The sequence below is a fragment of the Macrotis lagotis genome, chromosome 1, assembly GCF_037893015.1.
Source record: "Macrotis lagotis isolate mMagLag1 chromosome 1, bilby.v1.9.chrom.fasta, whole genome shotgun sequence".
Classification (NCBI taxonomy): Eukaryota; Metazoa; Chordata; class Mammalia; order Peramelemorphia; family Peramelidae; genus Macrotis; species Macrotis lagotis.
The window spans coordinates 506,645,765-506,666,243 of NC_133658.1; the positions used below are offsets into that span (position 1 = coordinate 506,645,765).

The 20,479-nt window shown below is 33.6% G+C and overlaps 1 protein-coding gene and 1 long non-coding RNA gene across 11 annotated transcripts in view; one reads left to right on the forward strand and one right to left on the reverse strand.

The window, feature by feature from the left end:
* The window catches only part of ITSN1 (intersectin 1), a 322,258-nt gene that overhangs the window by 166,799 nt on the left and 134,980 nt on the right, over positions 1-20,479 (reverse strand). The window lies entirely within an intron of this gene.
* On the forward strand, positions 14,236-19,572 carry LOC141506889 (uncharacterized). Its single transcript, XR_012474002.1, has 3 exons — positions 14,236-14,357; positions 18,804-18,916; positions 19,277-19,572. It is a non-coding gene; the product is annotated as an uncharacterized LOC141506889 (long non-coding RNA).

Here is a 20,479-nt window from a genome sequence, read left to right on the forward strand (position 1 = left end):
AAAACAAAAACACACCTAAAAAAATAATAAGTAATAGGAGAAAAATAGGTTTGCTTTTCTGACAAGAACACCATGAAGTGTGAAATCTAAGTATTATTACCTCATTTTAAATTTCATGAAATAGAAGTTGAGAGAGGATAAGCAACCTGGTCAAGGTAAAATAAATAAGAATGGCAGGTCTCCTAGTACTATATTCTATGCTCTTTGTACTCCTCTGACCTGTTTCTTTACCTGGATTATTTACAAAGCAGACAGCAGCATTCAACACTATTAAACAAGATGCACATATTTTATTCCAAATCAAGCTCTTAGAATATCTAACCATGAAGAATAGGTGACCACCAAGACAGTATAATTGATGAGAAATTCCCCCCATTTTACCTTTACTATCAAGGCCCTGGCTCACACCTTTCCTAGACATGCAAGGATCCTCTTTTGGGCTGGATAGCAAAAGATAGGGGGGATTTCCTTCAGGAAGTTAATGTTAAATGGGATGAGATTAAGGGAACTTTCTATCCTTTTCCCTATTTCAATATCTTGACACAGCTATGATCTTGTCATTGTGGATTATTACTTCCAACAGGGTAGATGGCAACCCATTCATACCCTTTAAGCTATTGTTTCTGTCCTTCCAAAAATTTATGAATATGGGATTCGCCCACCATGTTAGAAGTTTTCCTTTGGCTCCCTACCAGTGGGGCCATCTAGCTAATCTCTAGTGATCTTTTATCATAAAATTTGTTGTTCTTTTTGTTTTAATTTTATTCTTGGGACAGTTAGGTGATCCAGTGGATAGAACACCAGCCCTGGAGTCAGGAGTACCTGAGTTCAAATCCAGCCTCAGACACTTAAGAACTGCCTAGCTGTGTGACTTTGGGCAAGTCACTTAACCCCAATGCATTAAATAAAAATTTTAAAAAATTAAATTTTATTCTTATTTTTTTTAGCCATCACTTTCAGTTCCAAAAACCTCTCTTCGACCTATCCTACACAGAAAGCCACATTTATGTTAAAGATTGGGGGGGGGGGGGGGAAAGCAGCTGAGCAAAAATATCCAAAATATTATCTGACTCTGTAACATTTCTATTCAGTGTTCAATAGTGTAGACTCTACATCTATACCACACTCCACTGCTTGCTCTAAAGAATGGTATTTTTCTTATCTCTTCTTCAGAATTATGCCTGGTTATTACTACATGTGGTTTTCCATTTAATTTTGCGGACCTTATCTTTTTACAGTTTTTTAGTAGTCATGTACTTGTTTTGTATTGACATCACTCATAACATCAACTCATAAAAATCTTACCATGCTTCTATGAATCCTTCATGTTTATCATTTCCTAAGGCAAGTATGTAAGTACATTCATGTCTCACAATTTATTTAGCCATTTTTCAAATGATGGGCAGAATCTACCTTTTTTCTGATTCTCTATCACTACCACAAAGAACTGCTATGAATATCTTGGTGAATTATGGAACCTTTCTTTTTATCTTAGATCTCCTAGCAACACTTCTCTCATTCTTGCTATATGACTACATTCCAACCTCAGTTTCAATTCATATACCTTTCTGATGGCATCCTTTATACCAGAAATATCAAGCACATGCTCCTTGGATGGCATGTGGCCTACAATACCCCCAAGTGCAGCCCAAACTAGAATAATTGGGAAATATTAATAAAATAAAAATACAGTAAAATAGATTAATATAAACATGTGACTTTCTAAATCAACATGAAGCCCATAGAGATCCTTAAAGACAATTTAATGGTTCTATTTGAATATGATACTATTGCTTTATGTCATTTCTTCTTTGAAGAAATAAGCATTCATCACTGCTTAGTCAAAATACACCTGCTTCACTGTACTCTGGATAGCCTACATTTATTTTTAACTTTTTTAAATTTAATTTTTAATTTTAATTTTTGTTATTCCATGACTAACATTCACATATAGTTTCCCACTGATGCCTATTAAAACAATCATGCTGCCTTATAAGATATATAGAATCTGGTCCTAGCAGGATAAGATAGAAGGCAGATAAATTTAAAATTAGCATTCGAAGAGGAAAGTTCATTGCAGTGATAAGATAACTGAGGGAATGTAGGGCATGCAAGGAGAGAAGAAAGAAAAGAAATTTAACATGTCATGGTAGGCTCTGGTTCTATATCATAGGAGAAGCCCTAGGTTCCCAAGGAAAGCATGTAGAACAAATTCATAAAGGGCAAAGATAGAGGGGGGGAAAGGAGGGCAGACAGGATGGAAAGAAAACAAATATGCCTATTCCTTATCAAAATCCTACATTGTAGGAACCCTAGTGTTTTATTAAAAACCAAGAGGGATGGGAATTCAGAGAAACCTGGAAAGATTTGCATAAACTGATGCTGAACGAGATGAGCAGAACCAGAAGAACATTGTACACCCTAACAGCATCATGGGGTTGATGATCAATCTTAATGGACTTGCTCATTCCATCAATGCAATAATCAGGGACAATTTTAGTGTATCTGAAAAAGAGAATACCATATCTATCCAAAGAAAGAATTGTGGAGTTTAAACAAAGACTATCACCTTTAATCTAAAAAAAAAAAGGTTATCTTATGTATTATGTAAGTTTGCTATCTCACATATTTTATTTTTTCCTTAAGGATATGATTTTTCTCTCAACACATTTAATTTTGATCGCTGTAAAGCATGGGAATAATGTAAAGACTATCAGACTGTGGGGGGTGGGAGGAGGGAAGCAAGATTGGGGGGGATTGTAAAATTCAAAAAAATTCAAAATTCAAAATTCTGCATGGTAGATGAAAGAAACATTGGGAAAGAATATTTAAACTTGTCATTCCCTTTATGATTTACAGAAGTTTTAAAAGGAGATATGCTATAATAATATGCTGATATGATATGTAATAAATGCAGTATGATATAATGATATATGGCTATACAAAAACATTAACTCATGAGTTTTAAATGGCATAAAAGTAAATCATAAGCCAGCCTCTTTAAATTTGCATTTAATTACTTTTAGTAATTGAAATCCTACTGTCCAATACCTTTAAAAGTTAAAAACTCTGAGATAAGTTTGACCTACTCTACTTTTAATGAAGACTTATAAAAGTACTGAAAGAGGGATATACTCAGAACTTTCTTTTTTGTTAACATTAAAGTTCATATTTCACAACACAAGATCTTTAAAATTCTCAGGGTTTAAAATCCGAGGGGGCAATGTGTTAAAGGGGAAAAGCAGTGGGATAAGATTCAAGTATCTTTTTTATCTGTTACTAGCTGCACTGACCCACCTAACCTAACAGATCCTCAAATACTAAAATTCTATTAATTTCCTATTCGTAATTTTTCTCATATGCAATTTATTGCCTTATGCCATTTTCTTTGCTTCAGCTGAAAGCTTTATTACATATGACAAAAATAAAAAATGTAGAATTGTCAAACCAAATAAATATAAACTGAAAGAAAATACAAACACATATTTTATAGCTACTTTTCTTTCAACATTAAAGTATGAAGTCCTAAAATCTGAATACTCTGAAGAGTTTCTTTATCTTGGGAAAATGTGTGTATAACATATACATTATATATAATGTATATATTATACATATATACACTTACATCTTTTAATATATAACAACTATGAAGAAAACTGCACTGAAGGATGACTTTGTTACTACTGATAGGCAAAAAGATTTAAATGCTGCATCTAAGCTATACAAAAAGAGGAAAGTTGACGGTGGTCCCAAGGAATACATTCATGCTAAAAGTGGTAAAACAAAAGTCTATGTTTAACTCCAAATGACCTGGTCACATGTAACAAGATCACTTAAATCATACTTAATCATATTTGGACAATATGATTACAACAAGAATTATATACATGATGCAAAGTGAAATGCAAGGACATCAGAAAACGTCAGAGAGACTAACTTACAACTCAATTCAACAAGCTTATTAAGTACCTGTGCTGAACAAGACCCTGGAGTAGAAGCTGGGAAGACACAAAGACCCCCCCCCCCAATAAAAGGAACAACCTACCCTAAAAGAATTTATATCCAATAATTGTGTGATTGTAAATAAAATGTCCCAATTTTTCTTATACAAAGGGTATTTCTATCAGTCCTCTACATACAAAAATATTTAGAGTAGTTTTTCCTTTTGTGGTGGCAAAGAACTGGAAATAAAGGGAAATTTAACAGTTGGAGAATGGCTAGATAAATTTATGGTATATGAATGAATGGAATGGAACATTACTATGCTAAAGGAATGATGAAAGGCAGTTTCAAAAAAACCTGGAATGACCTATATGTACTGACAGAGTCAAATGAGAAGAATCAGAGGAATAACTTATACTATAGTAGCAATATTATAAAAACTAACAATTTTGAAACACTAAAGAACTCTTATCAACTCATCAACTATGATTCTAGAGGATTGACTATTAAGAATGTTACAGGGCAAATGGCTAGGTGGCATATTGAATAGAACACCGCCCCGGAGTCAGGAGTACCCGAGTTCAAATCCGGCCTCAGACACTTAATAATTACCTAGTTATATGGCCTTGGGCAAGTCACTTGACCCCATTTGCCTTGCAAAAAAAAAGAATGCTATACACCTTCTGACAGAGAAGTGATAGGCTAAATAGGCAAAATGAGACATGGTCAATATGAAAATGTTTTGGTTGACTATTCATTTTTTCTATTTCATATTTTTAATTATGGTTTTATCTACCCCAACCCCTGTCCTCGGAAAGTTGGGAAGAAGAAAAAAAAATTATTGATTAGAAAAAGTTTTTAAAAGATTTAAAAAATGTACATAAGCAAAAACTACCTTATCTACCTAGAGTTACAATTTTAAAAAGAAACCTGCAACACTTGGAATGAGAAAGACCAAGTTGAAAACCAAGATTTTAGTGTTTTTCCTTTACTTAAATACAACAGAATACTTGTGAAAAGTTTTATCCTTAAATGGCTACACTATTTTCTTTGTGTGTCAAACTTAAAATCCTTGACTTAATTTCAATTCTGCTTCAGTGATGTACATACACACTGCCAAATCATCCAAATATAGACATCATCTTTAAATCCAAAAAAGTGACAAGCAAATTAAGCTATATCAATTTCTTTATTTGTCCAAGAAGAGAGTAGAACATTGATGAAAGAATCTGAGGCACACTTTATTGCAATGTTTCAATCTCTCCAAATTACAGTTTTCAACTTTCAAAGCCATTAATTCAATATATATATATATATATATATATATATATATATATATATATATATATATATATATATATATTTTGCCATACTAACTCTCCCAATTATATTAACTGAAATAAAAATGGAATAAATGGGTAAATCAATGAATGCTTACTGAGAACCAAGTCAAGATATTACTTGGGATGCTCTCTAGGAATTTAATTTCTTTCAAAACAACAAATTTTGAATCAGAGTTTTTAAGCAATATAAGTAAGTATAAAGCCTTGCAATAAGGCAAAAAAGGAAAATGATCAATGTTGGAGAGGATTTGGGAAAACCGTAATACTAATGCACTGTTGGTGGAGTTGTGTACTGATCCAACTATTTTGGAAAATTAATTTGGAACTATGTACAAAGGGCAATAAAACTGAATATCCTTTGATCCGTCAATACCATTACTAGGTCTATATCCCAAAAAGGTCATAGAAAAGGGGAACAGACCCACATCAAAAAAACAAAAAACATTTATAGCAGCTCTTTTTGTAGTGGCAAAGAATTGGAAATTGAGCAGATGTTCATCAATTGGGGAACGACTGAACTAATTGTGGTATATGAATGTGATGGGTTACTATTGTTCTTTAAGAAATCATGAGTGGCTGAACTTTTAGGAAAGTCTGAAGAGACTTATATGACCTGACGCTGTGTGAAGTGAGTAGAAGCAGGAGAATATTATACACATTTATAGCAACATAATGTGATGAACAGCTATGATAAGACTTAGCTCTCTTCTAATGTAAAGAACTTGTGATAGAAAATACTATTCACATCCAGAGAAAGAACTATGGAATCTTACTACATATCAAAGCACATTGTTCCCAATTTTTTAAAATTCATTTTATGTTTTTCCCCCTTTTGCTCTGATTTTTCTTTCACAACATGACTAATATAGAAATATGTTTAACATAGTTATACATGTGTAACCTATATTAGATTACTTGTCAAGGGGGGGAGGAGAAAAATATGGAACTCAAAATCTTACAAAACAATGAATGCTAAAAAGTATCTTTGCATGTAGTTAGAAAAATAATTAAAAATGTATAGGCACAGTGCTTCTTTCTGTTCTATACTACAGTGAAATATGTATTAATGTCTATAAGCAATAAATTAAGCACTAAAGCATATTAGCCTTATTAATGGATAAGTCCTCATTAAAACTACAAATCTTTCAAGGTGCTTTAAATTTGAGGGTTCAACTCTATTCTAGAGCTGGAGCACTGGAAAGGAAACTACATCCAAAAGGAAAGAATAAAAGTTTTACAGGGAGAAATTGTACAGTATAGTGTAAGGAATAGTAGGCTAGGAAGAGACTGTCAAAATTGTCACAAATGAGTTGTACAACTTTGAACAAATTGTTTAAGTCATCTGGACCTCAATGGGTCATCCAAAGCAAAGAATGAGAGTATTGACTAGAATCATACTTAGGGTTCATTCCATCTCTAAAATATTGTTCTTCTCAAATTCTAATAATTTTAATATTAAAATTTCTAACACTAACAGAATATTGAATGATAAATATTAGTATGCTAACTGGATTAAATTTTCTTACGTTAGCTAAGCAAGATCAAATGAAAATCTTTATACTTCTAAATCAAGAGTACAAAATGCAATTTTCTTAAGAAGCATGAAATATTTTTCCATTATAATAAGCACATATACATTATATTTCAAAACTAAAATGCTCTTTAAACTGCATACTCATGATGGGGTGGTTTTTCCTTATCATGAAGAATGAAGTTTAAAATCCAAGTTCATATAATGCTATAAATATTTCAAATTTACTTCTTGTCTCCCTCACTAGAATGGAAACTCACTGTGCATAGAAATTACTTCACGGGGCAGCTAGGTGGCGTAGTGGATAAAGCACCAGTCTTGGAGTCAGGAGTACCTGGGTTCAAATCTGGTCTCAGACACTTAATAATTACCTAGCTGTGTGGCCTTGGGCAAGCCACTTAACCCCATTTTCCTTGCAAAAAGAAAAAAATATGAAATTACTTCACTCTTCATCCTTGTACCCCCAGGGCTTAACCCAATGGCTAGTAGCTAACAGGTGCTTGACAAATACTTGCTGATTGACTGATAATTGAAGATCATTTAGAGTAATTATTCAACAACCATTTTTAATAGTCGTTCAACAACTAAAATGTACAGGTGCAGTAGTTTAATTTTTTAAGACTGAAATGTCTTTATTTGAAGAATTTAATAATAAAACTGTAAAGATATAACAGCTAAATCCAAGTGCAAAGAATATAAGATTTTTCCTTTTTAGGAAGTAAAACTGCATAAATGCTTAGGTGTAAACATGTTGAAAACTGGTTATAAGGATAGGATATTTATATGTTAAGGAGTTTTTTGATTTTTTACTTTTAATTACGTGTCTTTTTGATTACTTGTTTTGACTACTTAACTACTTGTTTTTTGACTATTTGTTTTCTCTGAATTCTGAGAGGCCAAGGGTCATGGTCTCCCTTCATCTTTGTAGAGTGCTTTTGGAATGCTTGTTGCATGGGAATTAAGTCAAACATTGTCTCAATAATTTTTTATTAATGGACTGAAGCATGATATTTCTGATATGGTAAATGAGACTAAATTGATGTTCATTACCAAGCTAGGTAATAGATTTAAAATATATTTCATTTCACAAAATTTTTTTTAAACAGGAAATGGTTTAGATGAATAACACATTCATTTATGTATATATATCTTATCTGTAATGTCTAGAGATCTTAATGATTTCTTAATGGCCAGATCTAAATACTTCTTCTTAGCCTTCTTGACTTCTCCGAAGTGTTTGACACTGCTGATCATACTCCCCTCATAAATGTTCTCCTCCTTCTCCTCTGTTTCCTTTGCTGGATCATTCATGTCATACTAAATAACTTTGTGTATATCCCAAGTGTCTGTTCTGGCTCCCCTTCTCTTATCTCTAATTTCTCACTGATGATCTCATTAGTTCCACAGTTTCAATCATCATCTTTATGCCAATAACTACAATAACTATGCATTCATTCCTAGTCTCTTTCCTGAACTCTGGTCTATGTCATCAACTGCCTATTATACATACAAACTAGATATCCTGTAGATATCTCAAAGTCATTATGTCTAAAACAATTTATTATCTTTCACCCAATCTACTTCCCCAATACCTAATTTCTATTGAGGACACCATGCCACAACAGCAATTTTTTAATGCCACATCTCCTCATTTTCACCAAATTCACAGATCCCAATAGTTGCCACATGCAATGTCTTGCATATACCCCCTTCTCTATACTCACAGATCTATTCTTATTCAAGCCTCTATCTCCTCTTACCTACATGACTGCAAGAGCCTCTTTCTTGTTGCTACTTAACCTCTCTCCAGCACTCCAATTCATCTTCCAGTTGCCAAAGGGAATTTCCTTAAGTGCAGGTCTGATCATGCCACCCTTTATTCAATAAACTCCAAAGGCACTGAATTACTAATCATATAAAATACAAAGTCCACTCCTTGGCATTAAACACTGTTCAAATCTGACCCCTTTTCTAACCTCTTATCAAAGGAGATATCTGTAAAACACTTAGCATAGTGACACGCAAGAGTTGCTTAACAAACATTTGCTCCCTTCCTCTGCCCCCACCTTCTAGTCTTCTTACATATTACCTCTCTCTACTCACTTGTTCCAGTCACACTGATTCTTGTGCATATATAGCCATCTCCTCTTACATTCTGCAGGAGCCCTCTCCAGGTCTCCCAACTGCTAGTGCCCACTTCTTAAGACTATTTGGCATCCACTTTGTAAGGATTTACCAATCTTTATACAAGTTACTTCCCTATTAGAACATTGGCTCCTTGAGGGCAGGAATTGTTTGACTTTGGTCTTTATATCCCCAGCATTTGGCAAAGTGCCTGGCCTACTAGGAGCTACTAAGTGCTTAATACATTTTTAAATGATTGATTACCAAAACTTCCCTTCAGTTAATTCATTTAAATTTAAAAAAAAAGAAGATCCTAACCTTTTTATTTTAAATCTATGCCAATCTGAAAAAAATTACAGCTCAAAATCAATACAATACAGAATCCAATACATAATTTCAATCAACCAAATCATGTATAGGGAGAAATTTTATGAAGTAATTCATAAATAGTTGTCCATATTTAAATAATCTCATAGAGTTTTGGAAATTACAAGTACAGTGAACAAGAACAAAATATTTTTTATTACTTCACTACATAAATCTATAAAAATTAATATTTTGTAAAAACTACTAAATGTAAAATGTTTCTTGAACAAATCAAGACTGTGGGCGTAACAGTTCTTCTATACATATATACACTGTACTCAACATAGGAAAAATAAAATTTAGTCATAGAAATTCACACTGATTTTTCTTGCTGTCTGCATTTCCTCTTCCTTGTTTTTTTCTTTCCTTCATTGTTTCCCTTCGCATGCACTTTTTTTGCTCCTGACTTCTCATTCTGCTCTGTGGTTCTTTCTCCAACTCTTTTCTCTTTTCCCTTGGTTGCTAAACATTTTGCCTCTCACTGCCTTCAAAATGAATGAGCCTGCCAAGAACTCAAGAGTCTGAAACCAAGAGCATAAAAGCCTTAATTAAGCATATTTACTATAACTTTCATTTTCTTTTCAATATTAATTAACAGGTATAATAGACATTATCAAAAAATAAGATAAATTTATATTTTCAGCACCTTTTTACTGAACCAAACCTTTGGACTTCAAAAAGTCAAGAGTTTCCAACAATACTATTATGGAAGACAACGACAATAATTCTGAAAATATACTAGACTGTCAAATTTACTTAGAAGACATAAATAGCATTTAAGAAGAATTTTAATCTAGTATGTGATAGTACAACATACTTTAGTATATGGTACCCTCGTATATGTCTAATGATGTGGCAAGAGCACTGGATTTGGAATCAAAAAGGGCACAGAAGTGAATCTCATTTCTAACATTCACTAGGTTAGAAGACTATAGACAAATCATATAACCATGAAAACAGGAATAATCAATACTTATGGTACCATTCACATTCAGTTGTTGTGAGGATCAAAAGTGCTTTGAAAACCTTAAAGCACTATAAGTCAACTATTGATGTTATTACTGTTTTCTATATTTTAAAATAGCTACATATATGGTGAAGACAGTGCATTCATACTAACTCTTGTCTGTTTGGAATTTCTTTAAACAGTTGCTAAATTGCAATGTCATTGTCTAAAAGGTTTGCTATACAGAGAGACAAAACTAAATCTTACAGTATCTTGTCCAACTTATAATTCAAGATATATATCAACTCATACTACTTGACAAGACAACACTATTTGAGCCTATAATCAATACCAGCTTTTGAAAAGAAGGTTTAGCATTTCTTATTAGAGTATTTTAAACATTGGACACTCATCAGTGCATGGTAAGCCAAAGCTCAGAGAAGGGGATGATTCAGCAGTCTGAGAAAGACATACATTGCCTAGGCAGGGGAAGGGGACCTTTAGAAAGGAGAGGTTGACCCATCCCAAGGGAACTGCCAGGCACTGCAGCATTGGCCTCTTCCATTGCCACTGATGGGAATAAAGAAGTGCTCAAATGTCAAAAAGTATCATACTAAGAATTGTCCAATTATCCAGAAAGATAAAGATGTAACTTGGAAACATAACGTATGAAAGGGAGCTTCAGTTGATAACTAAATCTCTTTAATTGAAGTACTTTCAAGTTTTTAGAATGGAAACTTGTGGTTTGATGCTATTATGCATTATACTTAAGATATATGAATGAAATCTTCCACTGTCAATAAATCAAATTACTCAGTTAAAATAATTAAGTATATAAAAAGTGGGCATTTAGTTCCACTGTCTAATTAAAACATTTTACTCTCTCAATAATGCTAGCATGATGATTTCATCTATTCTATATGTCTATACTATGTAAGAAAAAGACCCACAATCTGTATTTCTATGAATCATTCAATGTCGGACAAACATGAAGATATTTTTTCTGGTCAGGGAACAAGTAAAAAATACAACATGTAGCTATAAGAATAAATCCTTCAAATTGTTCCCTGAGGACCTATGGTCCTTTATATTCACAGCTGAGCTCTCTTAATTTTTTTCCAATTTTTCTTGCTGTCTGCATTTCCTCTTCCTTGTTTTTTCTTTCCTTCATTGTTTCCCTTCGTATACACTTTTTGAGTACTATATATATATATATATATATATATAAAATTATTATATATATATATATATATATTATATATATATGGATATCAGAGGATGATTCTCTTAAGGATGTTCCTTAAGAGGAGGGACTGGTTAACTTTTTCTATTGATATCTCAATATATAGCATAATAATTGGTACATAGCCCTTAATAAGCTATTCTTTCAAGCATCCATTTATTAAATTAGAATTGAGTCAAATGTTAAACTGGATGTTTCATGTATTTGGAAAAATTAAGTTAAAATGTGCTATTTGTATTAAATATCAACTCCACGGGGATATACTGAGAACAACAAATTAGGAATTTCTAGAATTTGGCCTAGATCTCAAAGGTCCATAAACCTCCTTATCTGCTCCAAGATTCTCTTTAAAATAATCACCAAAAAAAGGTTTTATTTATCCTTTCCTCAAATATTTGTCTCAGGTAACAAATTCAAAAGAAAAATAATATATCAATCACATTTATAGGTATATGTAAATATAAGTCAAAATATAAGAGAAGCCAAAATGGGTGGAAATGTAGTCTAAAATGAAATCAAGTAATAGTTTCTATTTCTGGTCCCTTCTGCTTTTAAGAACCAAATTGTAACTGAAAGAAAAAAATCTAGCCTCCTTTCCTGTTCTGAACCTTAAGCTAGCTGACCAGAGGTCAAAAGACTCATAAACACCTGGTATTTTCAGTTTATCCCCCTATATCTTGACAAAAAGAATGTTTCTAGATTGACTAGATTAGTTAATGTCCAAGTTGAACTGCTTAAAGACCAACTTAAGGGAAGTTGGGAGATGGGGAGAGATCTTTAAATTGCTCACTGGTATGGTTTCTTTCTTTTTTAAAAAGTCACACTCCAGTATTATTTGTTTTTCTAAATTTTTTCCTATTATGTCTTATAGTGAAACAAATGATTTATGCAAAAAGCTTATATTACAAAGTTACAGTGTTCAGGTTTTATATAATTTCAACTCAAGCAAAAGTTTTGGAAAATTACTTAGTATTTTGGGTAATTATACATTTTATTCATTAATAAGATAGTTTACTCTTTCTCTTTTTAAAAACTTCTCTACATTTAAAGAAAGGAAAAATACTTATTTCAAAGTTAGTGTTTAAGATATTACTACATACCTTTCCTTCCTTCCCACTACCCCTGGAAGAAGCAAGAATCTTTTAGATACTAGGAGATTATGAACAGAGACTGCATAGTTGCTGACATTTTTTAGCACAGTACTTAAACATCAGGAACAAGTTTACTCTTGAGTTGCTAAGGAAAGCCCAACTGGCATAGTGGATAGAGTACTGGCCTTGGAGTCAAGAAGAGCTAGGTTTGAGTCTTGATCCAGAAATTTACTAGTTTGACCAAAGGCAAATCCTGTAACCTCTTGAGCCTCATGCAACTCTTTAAGATTTATCAACTAAATTGTAAGATCCATCTGCCTTGGAAATCACAGATCCTAAACTTCCTACAAATGTAATCTGAATTCCTAATGAGAGAAAGCATGGTATGGTAAATAGATTGACGAATTTAGTTTTGAATCTGCCTCTAGTACTTATTAGCCCCATGATCAATGACAGGACATTTTCAGCCCCTTTAAATCTCAGTCTCTTCCGCTGTAAAATGAGGAAAACAGTATCTGCAGTACCTATGTCACAGAGTTGTTGTGAGGCTCAGATAATGTATGTATAATTAAAGTAAGTAGATATGTAAATATCAACTATTATTGTTAAGATTAAGAATAATTCATATACACAGAGTTTATTAAGAATAATAATACTGGGGTGGCTAGGTGACGCAGTGGATAAAGTACCGGCCCTGGAGTCAGGAGTACCTGGGTTCAAATCCGGTCTCAGACACTTAATAATTACCTAGCTGTGTGGCCTTGGGCAAGCCACTTAACCCCATTTGCCTTGCCCCCCCCCAAAAAAAGAATAATAATACTGAAGTGAAGGGATGCCCATCAACTGGGACAGGCTAAACAAGTTGTGGTATATGATTCTGATGGAATACTATTGTGATATAAGAAATGAGGAGGGGCAGCTAGGTGGCACAGTGGATACAGCACCAGCCCTGGAGTCAGGAGTACCTTTGTTCAAATCCGACCTCGGACACTTAATAATTACCTAGCTGTATGGCCTTGGACAAGTCACTTGACCTCATTTGCCTTGCAAAAAAAAGAAATGAGGAGCAAGATGTTTTCTGAAAAACCCAGGAAGATTTACATGAACTGATTATGCAAAGTGAAATGAGCAGAACCAGAAGAAAATTGTATTCAGTAATAGCCATGTTGTATGATGATCAACTGTGAATGACTTTGCTTTTCTCAGCAATGATCCAAGGCAACTGCAAAAGACTTAATGATGAAAAAATGCTATCCACTTCAAAAGAAGTGATGGAAACTGAATTACAGAATGAAGCATAGTTTTTTTAATTTAATTTGATTTTTTGGTCTGTGATTTCTTTGCACCACGGCTAATATGGAATTGTTTTGCATAACTGCCTATGTATAATCTATATTATATTATAGCTTGCATTCACAAGGTGAGACATGTGGAGGGAAGAGGAAATGAAACTTAAAGACAAGTGTTAGTACACCCTCTTTTCATTCTCTGTCTTCTTTGGGAACCCCTTTATGTGCAAATATCTATCCTTGGAATATTCCAGTTTCATAGCCGATTGGTATCTTCCTGCCTGTGACCTCAGGGGTGTGAAACCAATCAAACAAGTCTGAACAGGACCACTCCCTTCTTTTTAAACACCTAGGCTATCATAACCCTTGAGTTGAGCAAGCTGTCTTCAACTCAGACACAGAAATCCTAAGGAATCATGTATATCTTCTTCTTGTGATGCCTTGAAGACCATCGTACTCTAGATTCCCTGGTGACAAGCCTGGTTGTATCCCTAACTTCTTTTCAGTCCTACTTTGAAATTATTAATATCAAACCCAGTATTAGGGGGTTAATTAGATTGTATAGGTTTCCCTGACTTGGAGTATTACTTCTGGTCCTAGTGTGAAGGGTCTAAAGGGGTGCCCAAATACTCTCCCTTTTTTTGATGTTGCATCCTATTCCTTTGGGGGTCTCCAGTTAAGCCACATGGATTACTTTTAAACTTTTCCTTAAATACACCAAATAAATAGGCCTCTTGCTTTCAGTAATGACTGGCTCATCTAATTATTCCAGAAAGCCCCCTTTGGACTCAACAAAAGCCTTTGGAATCAATCCATCCTTTACTCTTAGGTCTCACTCACTTTGCCCTCACATAATCCAATCACAGTTATCAAGTCTTTTGATCCTCTTTTTTTCAATATTCTCTTCTTCAATATATGTATCATTCTCTCCATTCATTCCATTAGCACCATAGTTCAGGACCTAATCACCTTTCAACTGGACTAGTATAATAATAATCTCCTTTAACAGTCTTCTTAAATACAGCCTCTCCTTTTCAAATAATCCATGGCAAATTTATATTCCTGAAAAATGATTATGACTATGGTACATTCCAGGTCCAAAAACTCCAACATGAACTCCTTTATTTAAAATTTTAAACCCTTTACAATCTGGCTCCAATCTATCCTCCCAGAAAGATTATAATTGCAGTCAAAATGGTCCTATCTTTGGCTCTCATACATGACACTGAAGATCCTATTTTGTGTTCTTGCATGTCTCCCATTTGGAATTTTTCCCCCCTCACCTCTTAGAATACTTAAGGGCTGCCTACTATAGAATGCCTCCATTATTTTCTTAATCGTTAGCATTCCACTTGGCCCAAATAACTTTGTATTTATATTTACTTACCTATATTTAGAATTCTATCCACCAGAGCTGAGATTTGAGGGCAGGGGCTATTTTAATTTTTATTTCTGTATCTCTACTAGTACCTAGAATATTTCTTGGCACTGAAATGGCTAGATACCATAATGGATAAGAGTGTTGGGCTTGGAATCAGTTAAGATCTAAATTCAAACATTAACCTCAGATACTTACCAGCTGTGTGACCTGGGCAAGTCACTTAGACCAGTTTGACTCACTTTCTCACATTTAAATGAACTGAAGAAGGAAATGGTAAACTACTCCAAGTATCTTTGCCAAGAAAACTTGAAATGGGGTAACAAAGAATCAGACATGACCAAAACAGCCAAACAACATAAGTGATAAAACTTCCATCAATTCAGACTGACAACAGCTCTGCAACTGCCTTAAAAGGTTGCCTAAAGCACTATGAGGTTAAGTGTGTTGCTCAACAACCAGTATATATGTGAGAGGGTAAACTTCAATACAGTTGTTTTTAAGTCTAAGGATAACTTTTTATATAAATGACATTCAACTGGCATATACTTAGAATTTAATAAAAAGCTTATCTCCATAGCTCACTTTTTCATATCAGTAAAGTTACAAAAGCTGTGGGACTGGATTTGATGAAAGGAGCCAGAGTTGATGTCAAGGACTAACTGAGTCTGGTCATCTATCTACCAGGCTGCATGATCTTTATCAACCTACATTCTGAAGCCCAGGCTTGTTTTGGTGCCAGTGGAATGATTAACTAGGCAGCTGGCAACACAAGTCCTTAAAATCTTGAGAATGCTGAGTATTCCATTGAGTAGTTGCAGGAATAATAAGGATGAGTAATTAGTAATCTTAATATATAAAGTGCTCTAAACACAACAGAGGTGTAACCAAATGGAACATTTACAATTTATAAACCTCATTTTCATAATTCAGAAGTTTGTTGGGAAAACTTAAATGAATGATTTAAGTTAAAGCTTTAGATAAGTCAAATTGTTTCAAAAACCAATTATTCTTGCTTTCAGATAAGTAGAATAAAAATTAATTTTAAAAAGTAGAGAGAATAATCAATAGGTTGGCCACTAGTTGGTGAACTTTGGCCATGGGAACCCATCAAACAAAACAAAAAATGTGCTTCAGAACTCTGCATCCCCCTACTACTTTTATAGTGATAGTGACAGTAGTAAAAGGGATGGGATCAGGCATGCACAGAGATACTAAGAATGAAACAGTTTTAAATTATCTTAAGCTCCAAACATAAGAACTTACTAGCTATGTTGACTAGTCAGTGACCTAAATATTAAAAAAATGGAAATATTATAAGAGAAAAAATAATCAAAGATTCTCCTTAGAGGTGCAAATGAAAGAATTGGTAGAATGAGTTTTATTTTGCAACCTAAAGCAACTTGAAATATCATTTCATGGAATATTGATCATTTTGTATTGCAGGGCTAAAGATAAACATTTGCAAAATGCAAAGTGCCACTCATGTGTCACCATATCTATTGCAGAAGATGATAACATAGAGAAATTCTATGAAGAACTTGATATAGGAACCTCACAGATATTTATCACAAATACTTTGGGGAAAGATACATAGAAAGCAATGAGTAAGGAACGTATCAAATAGCATCACAAAAAAATGAAATTCATTATATTTTAACATATAGGAAATGGCTGATTCTAATGAGTCATTTCCAAATCAGCTGTCTGTGACCACCAATTCATTAGAGCAAAGATAAAAATCAATATCAACAGTTGAAGAAAAATAAAAAAGAGGTGAACTATGGCCATCAGTTGGAGTTAGTTCAACCTAAACTATCTAATTGAGTTCTCTATGGCACCAACTGGAAAATGGATAAAAGAATAAAGATGAAACAAACTATCATATTTTCTCTCAATAAGTTTAATTGACATAAATTTAATCATTACAATGAGGAAAGCAAAGAAACGTGGAAACTGTTCTGGACCAGCAAAAAACCTAAGGATTCCACCCCCCCCCCCAAGCAGTAAGTTATTTAAAGTAGGGCAACACCAGTTTAAAAAAAAAATTAATGAATGTATTTAATGTATGTATGTATTTAAGTTTTTAACATTTTAAGGAGAAAAACTGTCATTATGAACAGTATTACCTGATAAAGGTGATAGGAGGGATAGAGTGGGCAGAGTTCTGGAGTTGGAGTCAAGAAGAATTAAATTTAAATACTGTCTGTGTGATCCTGGGCAAGTCCCATGAATAAAATGAGGATTGGAATAGCACTGATCTCAGAGGGTTGTTGTATGGATCAAATGAGATAATATACTTAGGGCAAACTTGAAGGTGCTAGATAAATTTATAGTTGCCTATTGTTACTCATTATAAAATGACTAGATGTAATAGAAGGAAAAAGAAATTTACAGAAAGCCTGGCAAGAGAACCAACCAAGCAAAATCTTCCCAAAGACATTTAAGGATGAAATTAGAAGAAAAAAGAACAGATGAAAAATAGAAAAGTTCTGCAAGACTTCTATAATAAACTCTTTTCTTCTCCATCACTAATATTGGAGCCAACCCCCTTAGGTCTCTAAAGCCACATAGTTTTCAATATACTGCCCAGAAAGTAAAAAATGGCACAAATGAAACTAGGGAAGATATGAAATCCTTAGAGGAGAAAAAAAGTCAATGAGAAAACAATAAGTACTGGCTGACATACTTACTTTCCCATGTCAACATAATATAAAAGACAATGAAGGCAGGCTTTGATTAAGTTTTGAAAAAGGCAGATAGGCTCTAGCGAAAAATATTCTATAGTAGATCACATCTTGATTGACTGAAAGGTGTAAAGATTATAATTATGCATAGTGTTTGACTACTTTAAAAATCCATATTAGATTTGGTAACACAAAACACTGCCTTAAAGTGCTCCGTGAACAAGGAATTTCTCATGCAACTATAATAGCAAGGATAATTTTTATTGTTAGGAACTTGGGCATAAACAGAAGTATTTACCACTACCATGGAAGATAACAGCACAGAGTTCAAATGAAAGAGAAATTCATTTTTGATGGTCAGGGCCTTGCAGATGTCACTGTTTCCAGATAGCATTGTGTTCAATATTGAAACATTACAGAACCAACTAAATGAAATATATGATTTAACTGTTCACAGTGGAAAAACCAAGTGGAATGAGAAAAATCTCATGGTCAGATTATAATATCCAAAGAAATGGAAAACCCATAGAACTGGCTGGTACATATATTTTGACAAACACTGGATGGAAAACAAGTTGGATCTACAATTGGAGAGCAGTTTAGAGTGCCTTTAAGAAATGACCTACCTAGTGGGGGTAGCTAAGTAGCTCAGTGGATAACGAGCTGGCCCTGGAGTCAGGAGGACTCAAGTTCAAATCTAACCTCAGACACTTAATAATTATCTAGCTGTGTGACAGTGGGCAAGTCACTTAAGACCACCGCCTTGCAAAAATGAAAGAAAAAGAAAGAAATTACCTAGCCTTTTAATGATCTTATGATTCTTGTTAAGACATCATCTTTTTAAAACATCAATATTTTTCTAGTGCTGCTACAGGGTGCAAGTCTTGAAATACCACAATCTCCAAAGAATTAAAGGAATGGGTCATCCAAAGACATTGGAAAGACACAAGAGAATATAAAATGTGTGAGAAATGAGGTATGGATGGTTTATCATTTTAAAAGGAATACCTAATTTAATGACATCATAGCTTCAGTTAAGTACTGAAGATAAAAAAGAGAGGAGGGAAACTTCTAAAGAGTAGGTGTATAATATAAAAAACTTTGGTTAAAAGAATCTGAGCTAGGGAAAGCTAGGTGGCACAGTGGATAGAGCACTGGCCCTGGAGTCAGGAAGACCTGAGTTCAAATCAACCTAAGACATTTAATAATTGCCTAGCTGTGTTACCTTGGGCAAGTCACTTAACTCCATTGACTTAGATAAATTTTTTTTAAAGTTTTTTAAAAATGTGAGCTCAACAGTAAGTTTTCAACTGTTGTTTGCCCTTTGTTCCCAAAGAGGACTGTGATATCATCGAAGAGGTTCCATGACGTGCAAGTAAATTGAATTTAAGTGAGAGAAGGCTGTGCAAAGTTATCAGTAAAACATTCTCCTGGAGTCATCTGGATCCAGTGATAAAATAAAGAACAGGATTGACTGGAGATGGCCCTGGATGCAGTGAAAGACTGGTTTCTTACGCTAAGGCCTTTAACATGTCTCAGTTTGATTGAGGCAACACCCATTCAGTGATTAAAGATAAGGTAAGAAATGAGGCAAAGAATGGTCTCTTTAACTTAGAAAAAAAAAAGATCTCAGAGGTGAGAACCCTTAGGATTCCTGTCCACAACAGAGACAATTGCTATATACATTCACTCCTAGACAGTCAGAGTGCAAACTATGAACAAGAGGGACTTGACCTTTTAGTCAATCAATGAGAGCCAGTCTTGGAGAATCTGCCTATAGTAATAAGAGGTAAAAATAACTTGCCAAAAGGTTACAAAGACAGTAAGAGGTGAGATCTGAAACCAAGTCTTTTTGGCTATGAGGCCAACTTTCTACATCATTTACACAATGTACAGTCATAGTTTATAACTATATATATATATATATGTGTGTGTGTGTGTGTGTGTGTGTGTGTGTGTGTGTATATACACATATATATGTATATATATGAAATCTCACACAAGGAAGCAAAAGAAATAAGGGAAAACATTTTATTACATTTGCCTTAAAGTGAGTTCATCTGAATTTGTACAGTTCAGAAAGTATGTAAATATTTTGGAAGGGTCACACTAGGCATCAAATTCAAATATCTAAGTAGATCTTGAATGAGAATTTCAAAATTGAGAGACTATGAAGGACAAATTAAGAAGCATATAAGATTTGTCTTTCATAAGGGAAAAAGTAGAATGAGAGTCATTTGCTGATGACAAATTTGGTACCTGAATCAAGTATGAAAACTTTGAAATATGTTAACAAAAAAATCCAAGATTTGGATTATTTAAAAGAATTAAAATATTTGCAATAATACTTCCCGTTGTTATTAAATTACAAATTATACTTCCTTCTTCATCGGAAATCAATTAACACTACACTGCAAAATTAGCAGTGTAAAACCAATTAGTATTTATAAAGTGATTTAAACCTTTGTTGCAGTGAAGGAGAAAGAGGCTGTTTTTGAATCTCTAAAGTGCAAATAAAATAAACCACACAGCATTTTTA